The sequence below is a fragment of the Schistocerca gregaria genome, chromosome 1 (assembly GCF_023897955.1).
Source record: "Schistocerca gregaria isolate iqSchGreg1 chromosome 1, iqSchGreg1.2, whole genome shotgun sequence".
Lineage (NCBI taxonomy): Eukaryota > Metazoa > Arthropoda > Insecta > Orthoptera > Acrididae > Schistocerca > Schistocerca gregaria.
The window spans coordinates 371,802,444-371,825,184 of NC_064920.1; positions in this window are offsets into that span (position 1 = coordinate 371,802,444).

The following is a 22,741-nucleotide window of genomic DNA, read 5'->3' on the forward strand; positions in this document are numbered from 1 at the left end:
GTTCTGCCAAATTAGTTTGTTTCGAACAGATTCGGCTTACTGGGCCATCATCAGGAAGAAACTATCTAGCATTCACAACAGACGCTAAAAGTGTGTAGGAAGCCGAACTTTAGAATCAAAGATACCATCAACATACACAAAATCTTTGGTCATACATTACTTTCAAAACGTAAAATCGGGCGCTCATCTCTCATGTTAAGCACCAAATATGACATCTTTTTCCTCCCCAAATTTTGAAAAACTTTACCAAAGGATTTAATATTTGGGGAGAATTAATCAAAGAATTTAAGAACAGAGTAATGAATTGTAATATACATATTTATTTTGGTTTATATACGAAACAGAAGTGATCATTGTATCTGGTCTGATTATTTACTTTTTGCGTTAGTAACGTCAATTTTCATTAGCTAAAACGATAAGAAACTAGATTATAAACACCAGAACAGTCTCAATAATTTCCTTTTACGTCAGCATTGCCCTTACTTTCTCTGTGGGCAGAGGTATTTGGCTATCACAGCGGAAGAGTTTCTCTGTGCTACAGAAGAGGCACACGGGCGTTCAGACATGACGACAATACATGAATTCAATTCCATGCTGTTTCGTGAGTCTATGTTTTCATTTCCAGTGTTAGAAGTCCAGGCAGAATATGCACAACACATCTGGTATGTTTATGGTGTAAAAATTTACTGCAGGCCTGATCCCACTTGGTTTCCATTGGACTGTGCCACATGCCATTATGAGGTAAACATCTTCAGTTTTATTCTATTTTATAGGACATCGTGCAGTAGTTTTAAATCTTCGAGATGGGGCATTTACCTTCTGCGATATTTTATGTGTGGTATCCCATGGACCCGTGACTACCAAATGTCAGTATGTTTTTTATATTTTCTTGGTAATCCATCTCACTAAATAGCATCACTCCACTTTGATGACATTTTGCATTTTTTTCTGTAGGCCAATCCGAAGGTGCCTAAATAAGGATGAAACGCGACTTTAGGAACTAATAGAAATTTTATTTTAACACTGCAGCCAATACTGCTTGTTCCTTCATATGATTATATGAATCCACTGGACTTAGTCTCGCGCTGAATATGATCACTCTGTGATTGAAATCGATATGCAATAATTAAAAAAAAGTTGTTTCAAATTGATACGACCAGTACTGGAGTTCTTCTTGTTTGCAATATATTAAGACTGAAGTCTGGGAGTGTATGCCTGGTTGATCTGATCATGTGAATCTTAACAGTGGGGAAGTGCTCACCTGTAACTTACTACTTAGACTTTTTTTAGCTAAATGGTTATTTATCTTAACTGCTTCTAATTTAGTAAGTTTTAGTAAGATGTAACACTTGTTCAGCGAAAGTGAAGTCTCTAGCTACGTTCATACCGAGTCTAACTGCTATATCGCTTCCTGTTTTACCAGTAACAGACATAACTAATGTCAGATGGTATATTATCGCATATTTAGGAAACTTATCTACACCACGATCCATACACGGCAATACACTTTACGGTGTATGTCGGAGGGTAGTTTGTGTACCTCTGTCACTTCCTCTTTTCCTCTTCCAGGCACGAATGTTTTCCGGGAAGAAAAGTTGCTGCCAAGCCCCTCTACGTGAACTCTTAAGATAAATGTAGGAGGAAGAAATGTAATGGGTGACTCTCCTCGGAACGTGCGTTCTCAGAACTTTGAGCCACGCCATGATGCAGAACGCCTCTGGCAGCATCTGCCACTAGAGTCGGTTGTGCTTTTCTGTGACGCTTTCGTTCGTCCTAAATGAACCTGTAAGGAATTTCGCTGCTATTCTTTCGATCTCTCTATGTCGCTTATCAATACTACTTGGTACGGATCCCAGACTGACGAGCAATATTCAAATATTGGTCGAACGGGTGTCTTATAAGCTACTTCCTTTTTTAATGGACTACATTTCTTGAGGATTCTTCCAGTGAATCTCGGTCTCACTTTTATGTTGCGAGTCAACTGTTACTCCCTGCCCCAAGCCTCGAACATCTGCAGGCCTTCCTGCCTTTTTCTGAAATTTTCTAGCGTTATGATTTCTTTATGTACAACAGCATTATTCACGAAATGTTGATGGAACTTCGGACTTTATCTATTATCTCACAAATCAGCCAAAGTTCTCAAAGATTTCTAACAGACAGGGAACAGTATGTCGTCCTGAACGGGGTAACTTCAACAGAAACAATAGTAACTTTCGGTGTGCCCCAGGGCAGCGTAGTAGGTCCTCTACTTTTTATGATTTACATAAACGATCTGGTTGATGGTATTGACAGCGGCCTTAGACTGTTTGCCGATGATGCTGCAGTCTATAGGAAAGTAGTATCACACGAAAGTTGTGAACAAATCAATGATGATTTGCAGAAAATAAATGCGTGGTGTAATATTGGCAGTTATCTCTAAATATTAGTAAGTGTAACCTACTTCGTATAACAAGGCGAAAATCCCCATTAATGTACGAGTACAAAATAAATGATCAGTCTTTGGAAGCGGTAGCATCCATCAAGTATATGGGTGTGACTATTCGAAATGATCTGAAATGGAATGATCAGATTACACAAGTAAAGGGTAAGGTGAACTCTAGATCGCGGTTTATTGGTAGAATCCTGAAGCAGTCCTCAACAAAGGAAATAGCTTACAATACGTTATTTAGTCGAGTCTGAGTATTTTTCGTCTGTATGGAAGCCTTACCAGTTGGGTCCGATTCAAGAGATTGAGAAGGTCCAAAAAAGAGCGGCAAGATTCGTGATTGGTATATTTAGCCATCGCGGGATTGTTACAAATCTCATAGAAAGTTTGAAATGGGACACATTTGCAGATAGACGACGCCCTAAACAGAAGGGGCTAAATTCCGAAATACAATCTTCACCGAGGATATAGAGCATATATTATTACCACCAACTTTCAAGTCTCGTAATGATCATCATTCAAAGATAAGGCAGATGAGAGCTCATACTGAGGTGTTCAGTAGTCGTTTTTCCCTCGCGCGATCCGCGAGTGGAACAGAGGAGGAGGGGGGGGGGGGGGAATATGACTTTGGCGCGAATTGTGCCCTCCGCCACCCACCGCTTGGTGGCTATCCGAGTATATACGTAGATGTAGAAACCTTGCAATTATAGAACTTAATTTTATATTACGAGGCATCACAGCTTATGTCTTATTAAGTATCAAGGATAAAATAGATTTGTTAAGTAATAGTGGCGTTTGCAAAGTGGCCTGCACCAATTCTAACAATTTATGTATGTGAACATGAACATAATCTGAGATTACACGGCTCACACGGCAACTTCTGACGATGGTCCAGTACGCCGAAAAATGGTTTCAAATAAACAAATTAGTGGAACAAAAACGAAATTTGTTTTTCAGTCATAGATATGAAGTTTTTCTACCAAGAAGTGACGGAAGAAATGTCAAGTACGTTATATGCTACCTGATTCTTACGGAATAGTTTCCAGCACCTCCAGAGAATACTCTCCAGAAATATTAAAATCACCCATATCATAGACCACCAAAAAACACCGATTTCTTAACATTATTTAGAGGCGTTTGGGCCTTTCTTGGGACATTGTTCACGGGCTGGGTAGTAACTCATTGGGAAATCAAAAAGCGGGACGAATTAGTGTTTAAATATCTTAATGAAACTAAAACCAGGATACGGGAGCGAAAAGAATGTGTAGACTACGAGAGTTGCTACAGATTTCGGGCTGTCAGCACCGTGTGGGGTATCTACTGAGCCAGCAAAGTGTAGAGGCGCGGCTTAAGGGAGACTCATACCAACTTCGCTGTTGCGCGATAAGCGTGCGGAAACTCAAGAGAGTGTCACAAATAATGGAGGACGCCACCCGCTCGACGTAACTTCATCCTGTTTTCGTGCCTGCCCCAACGCCGTTCTCTGAACAGCCGCCGTTTTCTCTGTTGGCTGTTAATGAAAGCGGAGTTTCAGATAACAGAGCTACACAAGGTTTAGTATGTTCGGTTTATATGTGAGGTTGGCAACACTGCGCCGACGCGGACTCTTCGAGTATTTGCTGCACTAAATAATTAAAAAAGCGTTGGTGTTAAGGTATTTTTGAACGTCTACAGGTGTTATAAATATAACATAAGTGTTATTAAATTAGTGGAAGTGTTAGTGAAGTATAAAATAAGATTAAACGGTATAAGAAGCGTATTTTTATTCTCGAGCCTGTAGCACGAATCCTAGGCCTAATTTCACGCGCGCGAATCGTAAGTACGCAGTGAATTAAACTTATATGTAATCGCCAGTGTTTTTTGTTCATTACTCTTTCAACTTATTTATATCTGCCTGAATAGTTTCTAGGGTCCTTTGTTTACGTTTTAGCCAGTACTTAAATCAGTTTACATGATTTCTGTTTTTGCCACGGGTGAGAAGTGTGTGACATGCCGTAGGATCGTTAGTTCCGGGGTATGGTGTGATGGGTGTTGTAGTTTCTTTCATTGGGGCTAATGCAGGAAAATCTAGGTCCAGAGTACCAGGTGACAAACTTTTTCAAGCCTAGTGCAGATCTGGGTCAGGTAACAGAGGATATAGGTTCTTTATGCAAGGATTTCACGAAGGAGGATGCCGTTGTTATAGTGGGTAGTCCGGAAAACAGCATTGACAGAGACTCTGAATATCGCATAGAGTGTGACCTGGTGAAGATAGCATCAGCAACGAAGCACACGAGTGTGGGATTTGTGTCTGTGTTGAGATGCCATGATCGGCCTCATTTGAACTCTTCATTAGGGAGGGTGAACTTGGAGTGGCTGCTTAGGACGGATATAGGGTCCCATATTGGTTTGATTCCTGTGGATGCTATTGTGAGGTGGGACTACACTAGGCATGGCCTTCACCTCAATAGGAATGGGAAGGGAAAACTGTCTGGCTTGATTGCAGAAAACGTAAGGGGAGACACTGTCACAGGTGTTAAAATACAAGCGGTCACAGGTGTCAGAGGGATGCCTTTTTTAGGCTAGGGAAGGGGGATAGAAAATGAGTTTTAAGAGAGATTGGCAGACACACTCAGTTTGAGAAAATAGATGAACAGGAGTCAGATTTTAGCATACAGCCTCAATTTAAACAATGTTTAACAGAAAGAAATCAGAAACTGCCAGTTCATCTTCACCAAAATAGATGAACAGGAGTCAGATTTTAGCATACAGCCTTCATTTAAACAATGTTTAACAGAAAGAAATCAGAAACTGCCAGTTCATCTTCACCAAAGCAGTTATAATCCCATTAGTATGCAGTATCAGTTATCTTTATTACACCAGAACATTCTGGGACTCAGAAATAAAGTTGATGAAATACTCATTTGAATCGATGAAATGAATTCATCTAACCAAATTGACAATCTGCCTCTCTGAACATCAAGTGGCCACTGGTATAGATATGTTAGACATTGTGGCGTCGCAACTAGTGCGAGCGCACAGTTTTCTATCAAATATTTACTGTGAAATGTAGACAGACTGTAAAGTAGCCATCAGATTAGCATATGTGCTGTAGCGGGCAGATTACCGGTGTCCGTTCGTCTGACGTCACGACCATATGGCATGTCTGTACCGTGAGAATGTAAGACCTGTGCGCTAACTAGCCGCGTGTATAACGTGGAACTTTCATCTTTAATAACTTCTAACTGAGGAACCTGAGGAAATTAAAAGTTAATATACTAGTTTCTGTTATGAATAAAAATAAGTCATCCAAATTTGAGCTTTGAAACCTGCATATTTTGGAAATTAGAAAAATCTTACAGAAAACGCAAATTTCTACAATTTTCGAGTCTAAATAAATACCATTATGTATAGATCACCTTCAGTGACCATCCAACTATGAAACAAAATCACCTTCCGTGCTTTTGTATTTATTTTGAGAATTTTACTTTTAGAAATTCACCTATAACTTTGTTAAAACCATAAATGTTTTGAATTTTTGTGAACAGTTATTTTATATGAGTAGGTGAGAGTGAATGAGTGTGCCTGAGTGAATGAAAGAGGGACATTCGCCATTCTTTGCAAGTGTATAAAATCTAGGTTGGAACTCGCAAGTGTTCAGACGATGTAACCGTGGGAACAGAGTCGCCAGTGGTTCCCCATCTTAGTGAATGTCGGATGTCCAAGAGTGTATGGTATTGTACAAGCAGCCAGAACGTTCGCGAGTATTTAAATAATTTCTGGAAATAAAGTAAAGTCTAGTTTTCCTTTCGGTTTGTTAAATTATACAGTAAATTTTGTGTAACAAGAAATCATGACGTAAATGATTCAGAAGTCATGACTGGTGCGTGCTAGATTTTGGCGCGAGGCGCACCCAAAGAGTTAATTCTGATTGGCTGTGTGATGTGTGAGCCAATGAGATGCGAGGACGGTTAGCAGACTAGTGAGTGAGTCGCGAGTGGATGGGGAGTCGCGAAGGAACTGTGATCGAGAAGAGACATGCTTGATGTGTCCTCGCGAATAATGTGTAAAATGAAGTCATAAAACGGCTTCATCGGTTCGGTACTGTGCGATTTGAGACTGGAAGAGTCCAGTAACGCGTAGTGTGAGTTTGAGCGAGTTGTGACTTTTCGTTCCGCGAAAGACGCGAGTAACTTTAATAATTAAAAGCGTGGCGGTACTTCGTAAACTTTTACTAAGTGCTTATGGCGAGCATTAACGTTAAAAAACGAACTATTATTGAACATCGACTGCAAACGTGTATGTTAGAAAATCGTCTGTGTTGCAGTTAAGTAAATTCCGTAACTTTGAAAGCTAATTCTGGCGGGGTTTGAGTGTGGATAGAATTGTGAACTGAACTTTCTTCAAACGTAGATTAGCGGGCTGATGATCAGGCTTAAAGACAATAAAGAGCTTAAATAGAATTACCAACTTCGCGTTCTCGTTTGAGTAAACAATTACTACCATTCCAATAACTCAATTTATTTAGGAAGATTGCTCATAGATTGTATTTCAGCAAACATGTATCGCGGCCTCCGGTGAGCGGCTATTAAATTGCAGTTTCTTCAACACTGCTTTTCTGCAATTTTTCCAGTAGCTGCTATCAGGAGAGGCGAGTGCAGCAACTACCTAAGAAACGAGGTAGGTGGATTTTCTTTCAGGGAAAGGAAACTGCGCGATAAGAGCCTGACCCGTCGCAAGTGGTGCAATCGGCCGGGAAATAAAAATAGTAAATTCCAGTGAATTTCAAAAAAAAGCAGTAGTGACAATTACCGGACAATACAGAAGTGCTCGCTATGTGTAGGAACTGTGTAGCGTACAAATTGATATCGCCACGTGAATAGGAAGGACAGTGAAAGTGTCCGTGAACTGTAATGTGTTGTACGGAACGGAAGAATTTTTCGGTGACTACGCGCCGATTGGAATAGCAGTCTACGACGGCGTCTGGCAGACGACGAGCTACGGAGACTACGCAGAGGCGACGACAGCAGTGGCAGTTGGCAGCGCTGATTCGAGCGGGGGCCCGGAAACTGGTACAGCATTGCAGTGTATGGTGAACGGACCCGCAGTTTCATCTAGCAGCAACGCAGCACGCCGAAGCACAAAGTTAAGTACAGTGCTTTTGAAAACTTTGTGTGTTTGTGGAGTCAAACTGAGAAAAATGGCTGAGTTTCAACCAAGTGACAAAAAGGCGGAACTAAGTTGTGATAGTGGGATGGAGACAGGGGAAAATGACCCCATGAATTTTAGTTTAGACGTGTCTCAACCCAATTTCAGTAGTAGTTTGACTGATTCATCCTATGTTAATTATAGTTTGGAGTCAGATCCAAATATGTCAGTGCCCAGTGAGTTACAGTTACCCATGCCGGTAGTTAATGTTAATAGGGACATTGTATCAGCAAATGAGGGGGCGAAGGATAATGTCGCCAGTATGCTGATGAATCTATTAACTAAGATGAACGTGTTGGATTCCAATATGTCAAGTAAGATGGATTCCAGTATATCAAAATTGGAAACTAATATGTCACAAATGGAAACTAATATGTCAAGTAAAATGGATTCAAAAATGTCTAAATTAGGATCTGATTTAAGTAATGAGATGACTAAAATGGGCGCTGCTTTAGATTCCAAAATATCCGATCTCAGAGACTGTTGGAAGCAAGATTTAGCAGTGCTCAGTAGTAAAGTAAATGTTGAAATACAGCAGGTTAAACTAGAATGTACAGAAAATATTGTTCAAGTGCAAAGTGAATTGACGACACGAATCGAACAGGTTACTGAGGATCAACAGCAATTTAAATCCCATGTTGATGCAGAATTAGATAAAGTATGTGAGCACATAAAAGTGGTAGAGAATTCCAATGAAATTAATCATGCCGCCTTAGAATGTAAAGTAAATGATACCAAAATTCGGTGTGAGAAACTGGGAGAGCAAGTTGTAAATAAGGTCAATAATTTAGAGACTCACATAAGCCATTTCAGTGAAAGTGTGAATGAGCAACTTTGTGGGCATGAATGCAGACTAACCAAAGTAGAACAGTGTGTTTCTAACCATAGTGGTAGTATAATTTCCAGTGGAATAATTGAATCTACCGAGGTTGCGTATGTTACCCACAGACAGTTTTTAAAATTTGACCCAAGTAAGAACATGCACCCCAGAGAATTTTGGAACGATTTTGAAGACTTTTGCCGAAAGTATGGAGCGATAAACAAAAGATAGGCTTTATCACTTCAAATTTGATGGGAGAGGCCAGAGTATGGGGGAATTTAGCCTCTGAAAAATACGCGAAATTGTCAGAATTTAAATTAGCGTTCTTTGAGGAATACTGGGGAAAGAGAAAGCAGATGGATGTTCTTAATCGGTTCTGGTCGGGAGAGAAGTATGACCCCAAGAGAGAGGGCATCAAACGATTTGTTCAAAGGTGGGTAGCAACTCTGTCCTACCTTAGTAATAAGTTAGAAACAGAACAGATCATATTAGGGGTAGAAAATAAGCTACCGTGGAACTGGAAAACTAAGATCATATCTGCGCCCCGAGATAACATTGACAAGTTCGTACAGTATTTAGAAAGGGTTGAATCCGTCCAAAAAGAAGAAGAAAACATGAGGAGGGAGCATCGCCCGCCTGCTAGGCAGAATGACAATCGCGCGGATGTAAACATTAATAGGATGGGTGTTCAGAGAGGCGGCGGATACCGTGGCAGTTCACGTGGTAGAGGAAGAACATATGTTAACAGGTTCAATGAACGCGAGCAGTATGACAGCGGCCGACAGATGTCAGGAGGTGAGGCGGTCAGCTGGAGGCATAGTGATGACGCACCGCGCTCGGAAAACCATTAATTGTCTACGAGTGTGCTGGCGATCGTAGGCAACAGCGTTTAAAGTTAAATCCGCTGGCAAAACCATTCATAAGAAAGCAGCCTGAACGACCACCTAACATAAATGTTGTTGCTACAAAATTTAGGGAGGATAACGTAAAACAGACAGAGATAGTAGCTTTAAGTCAAGTGGAGGTTAATGAACCAATTAACTGTAAGAATAATCATAAGAAGCCACTTATTGAAGAACTAAGTACTAGTTATAAGGGTAATAATCAGAAAGACATTATGCACAGTAAAACTAATGAAGAGCTGTCGGATAGGAGTGAGAACAGTAATAATGGCAGGGTTGTGACTGTGCTTGATAAGATAATTGATGTTGTAGATAGTTACGAAGAAGAGGATAGATTAGAGGAGGAGGTAGAGGTTAATGACGACGCCTTGGATAGGGTCGTAGAAAAGGAGGTTAATGAGAAAGAGGGGGAAACATTGGAAAAATGTTTTGACTTAGCAATAGTGGATAGGCTAATAGGAGCTGCCACTAGAATTGAGGGTGATAATAAGCATGAAATAAACCCTGTAAGTGTGAATGTGATTGCCACCCAAAAGACAGGCTTCGAAAGGAGAGAAATTGTGCAAGATTTATTGGAGGAAGCAGAACCCAAAATAAATAAAGAGTACTTAGGGCAACCGATAGTAGAGCTAAGAGTATTAAATGAACCAGTTAAATGTTTGATAGATACTGGATCGGAAGTCTGTGCAGTATCCCAGAACTTGGTAAATGAACTCCCTAACAGTAAACAGATTGTTAAGATGCCAGTAAGTGGCTTGAACATTGTAGTAGCAACCGGTAAGACTAAGAAGACAGTAAAACAGGAAGTGTTTCTACCCATAGCATTTAAGGAAGTAGAAATAAGACAGAACTTCTTAGTTATAAATGGACTGAGTGTAGACATATTGGTGGGGGCTGACTTTTTGAATAAATATGAAGGATGGGTGAATTTTTCTACCAATGATGTTATGGTAAAAATTAAGGGTAAACTAATTACTATACCTTTCATCGGTAAGCAGCTATGTGAGGATCCTGAGCAGAATGATTTTCCTATATGTATTTGTAAAACAGAGAAATTCTTGGAGGGCTATAATGAGTACGGTGGCAAAAAAGTAGAGGATCCGTCTGAGCTTGTGAGTGTCAGAAATAGGATCGAGGAGAAATTACTAGAATTAATTGATATTGATGAAGCAAGGAAAAACGATTTAAGACAAATACTAGTCAAACATGCCGAGGTTTTCTCAGATCAACCAGGGCTAGTAAAGGATTATGAGTGTTTTTTGACAGTGCAGAAAGACGCTCATTTCTTCAAAAAACCATTTGCAATCCCAGAAGTACATAAGGAGGCAGTACGTGACTTAATTCAAAATATGTTAGAGTGGGGAATTATTGAAAGGGCTGTTAGTGTGTACAATAACCCGCTAGTCATAGTTCCTAAGAAGGATGGCTCAATTAGACTAGTGTTGGATGCTCGAGCATTAAACAAAATAGTACTACCTGAGAGTGACCGTCCGGAGAATATTGAAGAACTGCTACAAAAGTTTAAAGGTGCTAAGTTCTTTACATCCATGGATGTGACCTGTGGATATAGGAACCTACCGTTAGCAAAGGAATCAAGAAAGTACACGGCATTCTTATTCGAAGGTAGATGTTATCAGTATAAGGTGGTGCCGTTTGGTTTAAATATAAGTGTATGTGCCTTTGTAAGAGCTATGTCGCAGGTATTAGGGGACCATCTACTAAGAAGAATTACAGTGTATGTAGACGACGTTTTGATATCGACACCAACGTGGGAGGAACACTGTATGTTATTGGATGAAGTATTGAGGGCCATAAAATTGGTGGGTATGAAATTGAAGCTAGACAAAACTGAATTTGTGAAGAAAGAAATTAAATTCTTGGGGCACATAGTGAGTGGCGATGGTATCATGCCGGATCCAGAAAAGATTAGAGCAATAAGGGATTATGCTGCACCTACAACACGTAAAGCATTAAAGGGGATGTTTGGTTTGTTTGGGTTTTATAGAAAATTTGTGTCTGGACAATTATTCAATGCACCGTGCCTGCGAGAACTCTTAAAGAAAAATGTAGTTTATAAATGGACTTCTGAGTGTCAGAAGGCGTTTGAAGAATTGAAAGAAGCTCTTATTAATAGTAAGATTTTGAACCATCCCGATTTTTCGAAACCATTTTGTCTGGGATCTGATGCTTGTGGTTACGGGTTAGGAGTTGAACTATTTCAGTTGGAAAAAGAAGGAGAAGAGGAAGTCCACAAGACCATAGCCTTTGCGAGCAGGTCATTGCAACAATCCGAGAAAAATTATAGTATATCTGAACTTGAAGCATTAGCTGTTATTTTCGGCCTGCAAAAATTTGAAAAGTACCTTTTAGGACATGAAATTTGGATCTACACAGACCATAGTGCCCTTACATATTTAGACTCATGTCAGCTAAAACATGCTAGATTAAGAAGGTGGTCCCTGTATTTACAGCAATTTAATTATAAGATGATATACATTAAGGGTTCCGAGAACATCGTGGCGGACGCCTTATCAAGAAGTGTGAAAGATACAGGACAAGAAGGGAAATCTTTAAGAAATACCGATAATAATGAAGTAATGTTGGCCATCATGCAGCTCCAGGACGATGGCTTAATTAAGCGCATTTGTAAGAACCTACGGAGGGAACAGAACCAGGATGACAACATTAAATTAGTAAAGAGTAGATTAGGTAATCCAGACTACCCAAAATTACTGGTCTACTATAAAGTGCATAAAGATGTCTTATTTAGGCGCAGGAAAGACAGTGAGGAGAATTGGAAAATATGTTTTCCGGAGCAACATGTAGATGCACTTATAGACTACGTACATTGTAAGTATGGGCATTATGGCGCTCGTAAATGTATAGCTAAGTTAAGTGAAGTGGTAATTTTTGATAATATGTGGAGAAGGGTGCAACAGCGATTAGAATCCTGTGATCGTTGCCAGAAAGTTAGGGCCAACAATAGAACTATCCAAGGACAGATGTATTCAGTAGAACCACAAAATCGGCTGGATTTAGTAGCTGTAGATTTATTTGGTCCACTACCAGTGTCTAGAGGGGGATGTGAATATGTGTTTGTGATGGTGGATGGGTTTACTAAGTACGTAAAAATTTACCCAATTAAGAAAGCCAACTCTAAAGTATTAGTGAATAAGTTGGAGAAGGACTATTTTGGGAAGATAGGAGTGCCAAAGGCAATATTGTCAGACAATGGGCCCCAGTTTATCTCTAAGAAATTTAGTGAATGTTTACAACAGAGAGGTATCGATCACATAAAAATCTCCGCGTACTTTCCTCAAGGGAACATGTGTGAGCGAATTATGAAGGAGTTAAACAGATTGTGTAGAACATATTGTCATAAAAAACACTCCGCTTGGGCCAATTATATTGAATACTTCGAAGAAGTAATAAACCATCTGAAGCATGAAGCCACAGGATATGCACCAGTAGAGCTAATGTGTGACATTAGGCCGAATAATATTTTATTCGACCTGGTCGAGTTTCCAAATCTCACAGACATAGCCATCGAAGAGAAGGAGAGACTGGCACGTATTAATATAAGAAAGAAGGCCCTGGAAAGAAAGAGAAGGCATGACGCAAGAGCTGATCCCACTAGTTTTCAGGTAGGGGATCTAGTGCTAGTGAAAACTAGGGAAAGATCTAAGAAACTTACGTCAGAAACAAAGAAGTTTACCGATGAGTACGTGGGCCCATTTAGAATCGTAGAGAAGCCTCACCCAAATGCTTATAGACTGGAGTTTGTGAAATCACATAAGGTGTTAGGGCTTAGGAACATTGTGGATTTGAAAAGATATGTTCAAAAGAGAGACGTGGCCAGGAGTGAGTAGATACCTCAGAGAGCTTTGCATTCTTTGCAGAGCTAAGTGCGTGACGAGCACTAGGTCTCGAGTCGTTTGACAATATTTCTTCCACTTTCTTTTCCGTATTGTCAACCTACCTCTTCTTTCATTCAGAACTAAAATTCTATCGTCTTTCCTTCTTCTCTATCGTAGTTTTTAAGTGATAAAGTGTTTAAGTAATGAGTAGGAAAGAACCTCAGTGCAGTATAGGTTAAGCGTAAGGAATGAGTGTAAGAGAAAATCAAAAAGGATTAAGATACCTCAGATAAGTAATAAGTCTCAGTAAAGTAAATGTTTGGCCTAAGGTGTGAGTAATGCCCTTAGAAAGGTAAAATAACTAAGAAATGTAAGAGCCTCAGAAAATATGGTGACGAACATTGAAGCTGTTTGTTAAGTAACAGAACGATATGTTAAGACGTAGCATTAAGCTAATGTTTAGGAAAGGAAATGGAGCAGTACAGCAAAACTGTCTGTTCAATGAAGTCAGAGCCTCAGGAGGTGATTTAGTGGTAAAATGAGTAAAGGTACAGTGCAACAAGGTTGACTGTCAAAGGGGTAAAGGAAGTTAAGTTAAAGGGACAGTGCAGCAGGACTGACTGTCAAATGAAGAGAAATATGTGAGAAAAGGAGAAAGAATGAGCATAGTGTTTGGCTAGCTCGATATTAGGAAAAAGTGAGGCTACGAAGGTGAGTAAATAAAAAGTTTAATGTTGGTAACCAGAGGTGGCGTTTGTTGGTAAACAGAGGAGATGTTTGTAAACAAAAGGAAGTGAGGCTACGAATGTAAACAGAGCTGAGGCGACGTTGGTAACTCAGGAGGTGGATGTATGTTAGAAAGTATGGGTAACGAGGTTTCGCAGATTAGTAGGAAACGCTTTAACAAATACTAACCTGAGTGTGTGAAGTATGAGTATGAGAGTTGTAAATTAAACCCGAATGTGACTAGAGAAAACCTGATGTTGACAAGAAATTGAAGTAACTCCAGATATGTGAGATGAGGAAAGTACCCATGACATCGATTCCATTTTTGACCAGAGACACACAAAGCTCCCCAAGTTTGTCGTAGAGATTAGTATAAGGATTGTAGTGTTGATAAATGAATAAGTAAATATGTATTTTTCAGTGTTTAATTTATGATACAGGACTACAGGAGATTGCCTGGAGACAGAATTGTAATATTGATAATTTTGTGTATATTTTATATTGTTGTGTATTGTACAGGAACTGGAGAGTCACCAGTGCTGGCGGAGATTTATTATGTATTTGTGAACTATTTGTAGGAATTGTTTTTCTTAGTATTTCTTATGTAACCATAACTTGTTTGATTATGAGATGAAGAAGTAATTAAAGAGTAAATGTGCCACTTCGGTACTGCATTAGGAAAGTCAATTCACTTTTCACTTAAAAAAAAAAAAAAAAAAAAAAAAAAAAAATTTGAAAATTGTACATACTGTAAAGTAAATTTTATCAAAAATATGAGACTTTAGAGTCAAGCAGATAGCGCCATTTATCGCTGCTGTAGGTTAAGACGTAGCAGTTAGAAAGGGAACTGAGGCCAGCTGATGTGTCAGGTGCGCCGAAGTAAACAGAGGTGGTAGCACGAGACTTGAAATGGACCTCCCAAGCAGGACCCGGTCGAACTACGAGTGCTATCAAAATCTTAAGTGTAAGTGGTAAAAAAGGGACGCTCACCATAGCGATAGTAGTGTTAGTGTGCGTGTGACGTACATCAAGATAGTATTTAGGTTTGTTTTCTCTTTCAGGAATTTGTAAATAGAATTTTGTAATCTGAAAAATTTTTTTTTTGAATGATGATAAAAGTGCATGTTTAGATATAAGATGTTTTGTAGGTCGTCAGCCCTAGGTATAAGTGGATGATTGATGTACAGGAACTATAAATGTTAAATAGCTGTTTGAGTAAATCTTTAATAGAAATTTTTTTAGAAAACTAAAAGTTTGTCATGAATGAAAAAATTTAGTTTCCTCAGGAGGTGTGTGGCGTCGCAACTAGTGCGAGCGCACAGTTTTCTATCAAATATTTACTGTGAAATGTAGACAGACTGTAAAGTAGCCATCAGATTAGCATATGTGCTGTAGCGGGCAGATTACCGGTGTCCGTTCGTCTGACGTCACGACCATATGGCATGTCTGTACCGTGAGAATGTAAGACCTGTGCGCTAACTAGCCGCGTGTATAACGTGGAACTTTCATCTTTAATAACTTCTAACTGAGGAACCTGAGGAAATTAAAAGTTAATATACTAGTTTCTGTTATGAATAAAAATAAGTCATCCAAATTTGAGCTTTGAAACCTGCATATTTTGGAAATTAGAAAAATCTTACAGAAAACGCAAATTTCTACAATTTTCGAGTCTAAATAAATACCATTATGTATAGATCACCTTCAGTGACCATCCAACTATGAAACAAAATCACCTTCCGTGCTTTTGTATTTATTTTGAGAATTTTACTTTTAGAAATTCACCTATAACTTTGTTAAAACCATAAATGTTTTGAATTTTTGTGAACAGTTATTTTATATGAGTAGGTGAGAGTGAATGAGTGTGCCTGAGTGAATGAAAGAGGGACATTCGCCATTCTTTGCAAGTGTATAAAATCTAGGTTGGAACTCGCAAGTGTTCAGACGATGTAACCGTGGGAACAGAGTCGCCAGTGGTTCCCCATCTTAGTGAATGTCGGATGTCCAAGAGTGTATGGTATTGTACAAGCAGCCAGAACGTTCGCGAGTATTTAAATAATTTCTGGAAATAAAGTAAAGTCTAGTTTTCCTTTCGGTTTGTTAAATTATACAGTAAATTTTGTGTAACAAGAAATCATGACGTAAATGATTCAGAAGTCATGACTGGTGCGTGCTAGATTTTGGCGCGAGGCGCACCCAAAGAGTTAATTCTGATTGGCTGTGTGATGTGTGAGCCAATGAGATGCGAGGACGGTTAGCAGACTAGTGAGTGAGTCGCGAGTGGATGGGGAGTCGCGAAGGAACTGTGATCGAGAAGAGACATGCTTGATGTGTCCTCGCGAATAATGTGTAAAATGAAGTCATAAAACGGCTTCATCGGTTCGGTACTGTGCGATTTGAGACTGGAAGAGTCCAGTAACGCGTAGTGTGAGTTTGAGCGAGTTGTGACTTTTCGTTCCGCGAAAGACGCGAGTAACTTTAATAATTAAAAGCGTGGCGGTACTTCGTAAACTTTTACTAAGTGCTTATGGCGAGCATTAACGTTAAAAAACGAACTATTATTGAACATCGACTGCAAACGTGTATGTTAGAAAATCGTCTGTGTTGCAGTTAAGTAAATTCCGTAACTTTGAAAGCTAATTCTGGCGGGGTTTGAGTGTGGATAGAATTGTGAACTGAACTTTCTTCAAACGTAGATTAGCGGGCTGATGATCAGGCTTAAAGACAATAAAGAGCTTAAATAGAATTACCAACTTCGCGTTCTCGTTTGAGTAAACAATTACTACCATTCCAATAACTCAATTTATTTAGGAAGATTGCTCATAGATTGTATTTCAGCAAACATGTATCGCGGCCTCCGGTGAGCGGCTATTAAATTGCAGTTTCTTCAACACTGCTTTTCTGCAATTTTTCCAGTAGCTGCTATCAGGAGAGGCGAGTGCAGCAACTACCTAAGAAACGAGGTAGGTGGATTTTCTTTCAGGGAAAGGAAACTGCGCGATAAGAGCCTGACCCGTCGCAAGTGGTGCAATCGGCCGGGAAATAAAAATAGTAAATTCCAGTGAATTTCAAAAAAAAGCAGTAGTGACAATTACCGGACAATACAGAAGTGCTCGCTATGTGTAGGAACTGTGTAGCGTACAAATTGATATCGCCACGTGAATAGGAAGGACAGTGAAAGTGTCCGTGAACTGTAATGTGTTGTACGGAACGGAAGAATTTTTCGGTGACTACGCGCCGATTGGAATAGCAGTCTACGACGGCGTCTGGCAGACGACGAGCTACGGAGACTACGCAGAGGCGACGACAGCAGTGGCAGTTGGCAGCGCTGATTCGAGCGGGGGCCCGGAAACTGGTACAGCATTGCAGTGTATGGTGAACGGACCCGCAGTTTCATCTAGCAGCAACGCAGCACGCCGAAGCACAAAGTTAAGTACAGTGCTTTTGAAAACTTTGTGTGTTTGTGGAGTCAAACTGAGAAAAATGGCTGAGTTTCAACCAAGTGACAAAAAGGCGGAACTAAGTTGTGATAGTGGGATGGAGACAGGGGAAAATGACCCCATGAATTTTAGTTTAGACGTGTCTCAACCCAATTTCAGTAGTAGTTTGACTGATTCATCCTATGTTAATTATAGTTTGGAGTCAGATCCAAATATGTCAGTGCCCAGTGAGTTACAGTTACCCATGCCGGTAGTTAATGTTAATAGGGACATTGTATCAGCAAATGAGGGGGCGAAGGATAATGTCGCCAGTATGCTGATGAATCTATTAACTAAGATGAACGTGTTGGATTCCAATATGTCAAGTAAGATGGATTCCAGTATATCAAAATTGGAAACTAATATGTCACAAATGGAAACTAATATGTCAAGTAAAATGGATTCAAAAATGTCTAAATTAGGATCTGATTTAAGTAATGAGATGACTAAAATGGGCGCTGCTTTAGATTCCAAAATATCCGATCTCAGAGACTGTTGGAAGCAAGATTTAGCAGTGCTCAGTAGTAAAGTAAATGTTGAAATACAGCAGGTTAAACTAGAATGTACAGAAAATATTGTTCAAGTGCAAAGTGAATTGACGACACGAATCGAACAGGTTACTGAGGATCAACAGCAATTTAAATCCCATGTTGATGCAGAATTAGATAAAGTATGTGAGCACATAAAAGTGGTAGAGAATTCCAATGAAATTAATCATGCCGCCTTAGAATGTAAAGTAAATGATACCAAAATTCGGTGTGAGAAACTGGGAGAGCAAGTTGTAAATAAGGTCAATAATTTAGAGACTCACATAAGCCATTTCAGTGAAAGTGTGAATGAGCAACTTTGTGGGCATGAATGCAGACTAACCAAAGTAGAACAGTGTGTTTCTAACCATAGTGGTAGTATAATTTCCAGTGGAATAATTGAATCTACCGAGGTTGCGTATGTTACCCACAGACAGTTTTTAAAATTTGACCCAAGTAAGAACATGCACCCCAGAGAATTTTGGAACGATTTTGAAGACTTTTGCCGAAAGTATGGAGCGATAAACAAAAGATAGGCTTTATCACTTCAAATTTGATGGGAGAGGCCAGAGTATGGGGGAATTTAGCCTCTGAAAAATACGCGAAATTGTCAGAATTTAAATTAGCGTTCTTTGAGGAATACTGGGGAAAGAGAAAGCAGATGGATGTTCTTAATCGGTTCTGGTCGGGAGAGAAGTATGACCCCAAGAGAGAGGGCATCAAACGATTTGTTCAAAGGTGGGTAGCAACTCTGTCCTACCTTAGTAATAAGTTAGAAACAGAACAGATCATATTAGGGGTAGAAAATAAGCTACCGTGGAACTGGAAAACTAAGATCATATCTGCGCCCCGAGATAACATTGACAAGTTCGTACAGTATTTAGAAAGGGTTGAATCCGTCCAAAAAGAAGAAGAAAACATGAGGAGGGAGCATCGCCCGCCTGCTAGGCAGAATGACAATCGCGCGGATGTAAACATTAATAGGATGGGTGTTCAGAGAGGCGGCGGATACCGTGGCAGTTCACGTGGTAGAGGAAGAACATATGTTAACAGGTTCAATGAACGCGAGCAGTATGACAGCGGCCGACAGATGTCAGGAGGTGAGGCGGTCAGCTGGAGGCATAGTGATGACGCACCGCGCTCGGAAAACCATTAATTGTCTACGAGTGTGCTGGCGATCGTAGGCAACAGCGTTTAAAGTTAAATCCGCTGGCAAAACCATTCATAAGAAAGCAGCCTGAACGACCACCTAACATAAATGTTGTTGCTACAAAATTTAGGGAGGATAACGTAAAACAGACAGAGATAGTAGCTTTAAGTCAAGTGGAGGTTAATGAACCAATTAACTGTAAGAATAATCATAAGAAGCCACTTATTGAAGAACTAAGTACTAGTTATAAGGGTAATAATCAGAAAGACATTATGCACAGTAAAACTAATGAAGAGCTGTCGGATAGGAGTGAGAACAGTAATAATGGCAGGGTTGTGACTGTGCTTGATAAGATAATTGATGTTGTAGATAGTTACGAAGAAGAGGATAGATTAGAGGAGGAGGTAGAGGTTAATGACGACGCCTTGGATAGGGTCGTAGAAAAGGAGGTTAATGAGAAAGAGGGGGAAACATTGGAAAAATGTTTTGACTTAGCAATAGTGGATAGGCTAATAGGAGCTGCCACTAGAATTGAGGGTGATAATAAGCATGAAATAAACCCTGTAAGTGTGAATGTGATTGCCACCCAAAAGACAGGCTTCGAAAGGAGAGAAATTGTGCAAGATTTATTGGAGGAAGCAGAACCCAAAATAAATAAAGAGTACTTAGGGCAACCGATAGTAGAGCTAAGAGTATTAAATGAACCAGTTAAATGTTTGATAGATACTGGATCGGAAGTCTGTGCAGTATCCCAGAACTTGGTAAATGAACTCCCTAACAGTAAACAGATTGTTAAGATGCCAGTAAGTGGCTTGAACATTGTAGTAGCAACCGGTAAGACTAAGAAGACAGTAAAACAGGAAGTGTTTCTACCCATAGCATTTAAGGAAGTAGAAATAAGACAGAACTTCTTAGTTATAAATGGACTGAGTGTAGACATATTGGTGGGGGCTGACTTTTTGAATAAATATGAAGGATGGGTGAATTTTTCTACCAATGATGTTATGGTAAAAATTAAGGGTAAACTAATTACTATACCTTTCATCGGTAAGCAGCTATGTGAGGATCCTGAGCAGAATGATTTTCCTATATGTATTTGTAAAACAGAGAAATTCTTGGAGGGCTATAATGAGTACGGTGGCAAAAAAGTAGAGGATCCGTCTGAGCTTGTGAGTGTCAGAAATAGGATCGAGGAGAAATTACTAGAATTAATTGATATTGATGAAGCAAGGAAAAACGATTTAAGACAAATACTAGTCAAACATGCCGAGGTTTTCTCAGATCAACCAGGGCTAGTAAAGGATTATGAGTGTTTTTTGACAGTGCAGAAAGACGCTCATTTCTTCAAAAAACCATTTGCAATCCCAGAAGTACATAAGGAGGCAGTACGTGACTTAATTCAAAATATGTTAGAGTGGGGAATTATTGAAAGGGCTGTTAGTGTGTACAATAACCCGCTAGTCATAGTTCCTAAGAAGGATGGCTCAATTAGACTAGTGTTGGATGCTCGAGCATTAAACAAAATAGTACTACCTGAGAGTGACCGTCCGGAGAATATTGAAGAACTGCTACAAAAGTTTAAAGGTGCTAAGTTCTTTACATCCATGGATGTGACCTGTGGATATAGGAACCTACCGTTAGCAAAGGAATCAAGAAAGTACACGGCATTCTTATTCGAAGGTAGATGTTATCAGTATAAGGTGGTGCCGTTTGGTTTAAATATAAGTGTATGTGCCTTTGTAAGAGCTATGTCGCAGGTATTAGGGGACCATCTACTAAGAAGAATTACAGTGTATGTAGACGACGTTTTGATATCGACACCAACGTGGGAGGAACACTGTATGTTATTGGATGAAGTATTGAGGGCCATAAAATTGGTGGGTATGAAATTGAAGCTAGACAAAACTGAATTTGTGAAGAAAGAAATTAAATTCTTGGGGCACATAGTGAGTGGCGATGGTATCATGCCGGATCCAGAAAAGATTAGAGCAATAAGGGATTATGCTGCACCTACAACACGTAAAGCATTAAAGGGGATGTTTGGTTTGTTTGGGTTTTATAGAAAATTTGTGTCTGGACAATTATTCAATGCACCGTGCCTGCGAGAACTCTTAAAGAAAAATGTAGTTTATAAATGGACTTCTGAGTGTCAGAAGGCGTTTGAAGAATTGAAAGAAGCTCTTATTAATAGTAAGATTTTGAACCATCCCGATTTTTCGAAACCATTTTGTCTGGGATCTGATGCTTGTGGTTACGGGTTAGGAGTTGAACTATTTCAGTTGGAAAAAGAAGGAGAAGAGGAAGTCCACAAGACCATAGCCTTTGCGAGCAGGTCATTGCAACAATCCGAGAAAAATTATAGTATATCTGAACTTGAAGCATTAGCTGTTATTTTCGGCCTGCAAAAATTTGAAAAGTACCTTTTAGGACATGAAATTTGGATCTACACAGACCATAGTGCCCTTACATATTTAGACTCATGTCAGCTAAAACATGCTAGATTAAGAAGGTGGTCCCTGTATTTACAGCAATTTAATTATAAGATGATATACATTAAGGGTTCCGAGAACATCGTGGCGGACGCCTTATCAAGAAGTGTGAAAGATACAGGACAAGAAGGGAAATCTTTAAGAAATACCGATAATAATGAAGTAATGTTGGCCATCATGCAGCTCCAGGACGATGGCTTAATTAAGCGCATTTGTAAGAACCTACGGAGGGAACAGAACCAGGATGACAACATTAAATTAGTAAAGAGTAGATTAGGTAATCCAGACTACCCAAAATTACTGGTCTACTATAAAGTGCATAAAGATGTCTTATTTAGGCGCAGGAAAGACAGTGAGGAGAATTGGAAAATATGTTTTCCGGAGCAACATGTAGATGCACTTATAGACTACGTACATTGTAAGTATGGGCATTATGGCGCTCGTAAATGTATAGCTAAGTTAAGTGAAGTGGTAATTTTTGATAATATGTGGAGAAGGGTGCAACAGCGATTAGAATCCTGTGATCGTTGCCAGAAAGTTAGGGCCAACAATAGAACTATCCAAGGACAGATGTATTCAGTAGAACCACAAAATCGGCTGGATTTAGTAGCTGTAGATTTATTTGGTCCACTACCAGTGTCTAGAGGGGGATGTGAATATGTGTTTGTGATGGTGGATGGGTTTACTAAGTACGTAAAAATTTACCCAATTAAGAAAGCCAACTCTAAAGTATTAGTGAATAAGTTGGAGAAGGACTATTTTGGGAAGATAGGAGTGCCAAAGGCAATATTGTCAGACAATGGGCCCCAGTTTATCTCTAAGAAATTTAGTGAATGTTTACAACAGAGAGGTATCGATCACATAAAAATCTCCGCGTACTTTCCTCAAGGGAACATGTGTGAGCGAATTATGAAGGAGTTAAACAGATTGTGTAGAACATATTGTCATAAAAAACACTCCGCTTGGGCCAATTATATTGAATACTTCGAAGAAGTAATAAACCATCTGAAGCATGAAGCCACAGGATATGCACCAGTAGAGCTAATGTGTGACATTAGGCCGAATAATATTTTATTCGACCTGGTCGAGTTTCCAAATCTCACAGACATAGCCATCGAAGAGAAGGAGAGACTGGCACGTATTAATATAAGAAAGAAGGCCCTGGAAAGAAAGAGAAGGCAT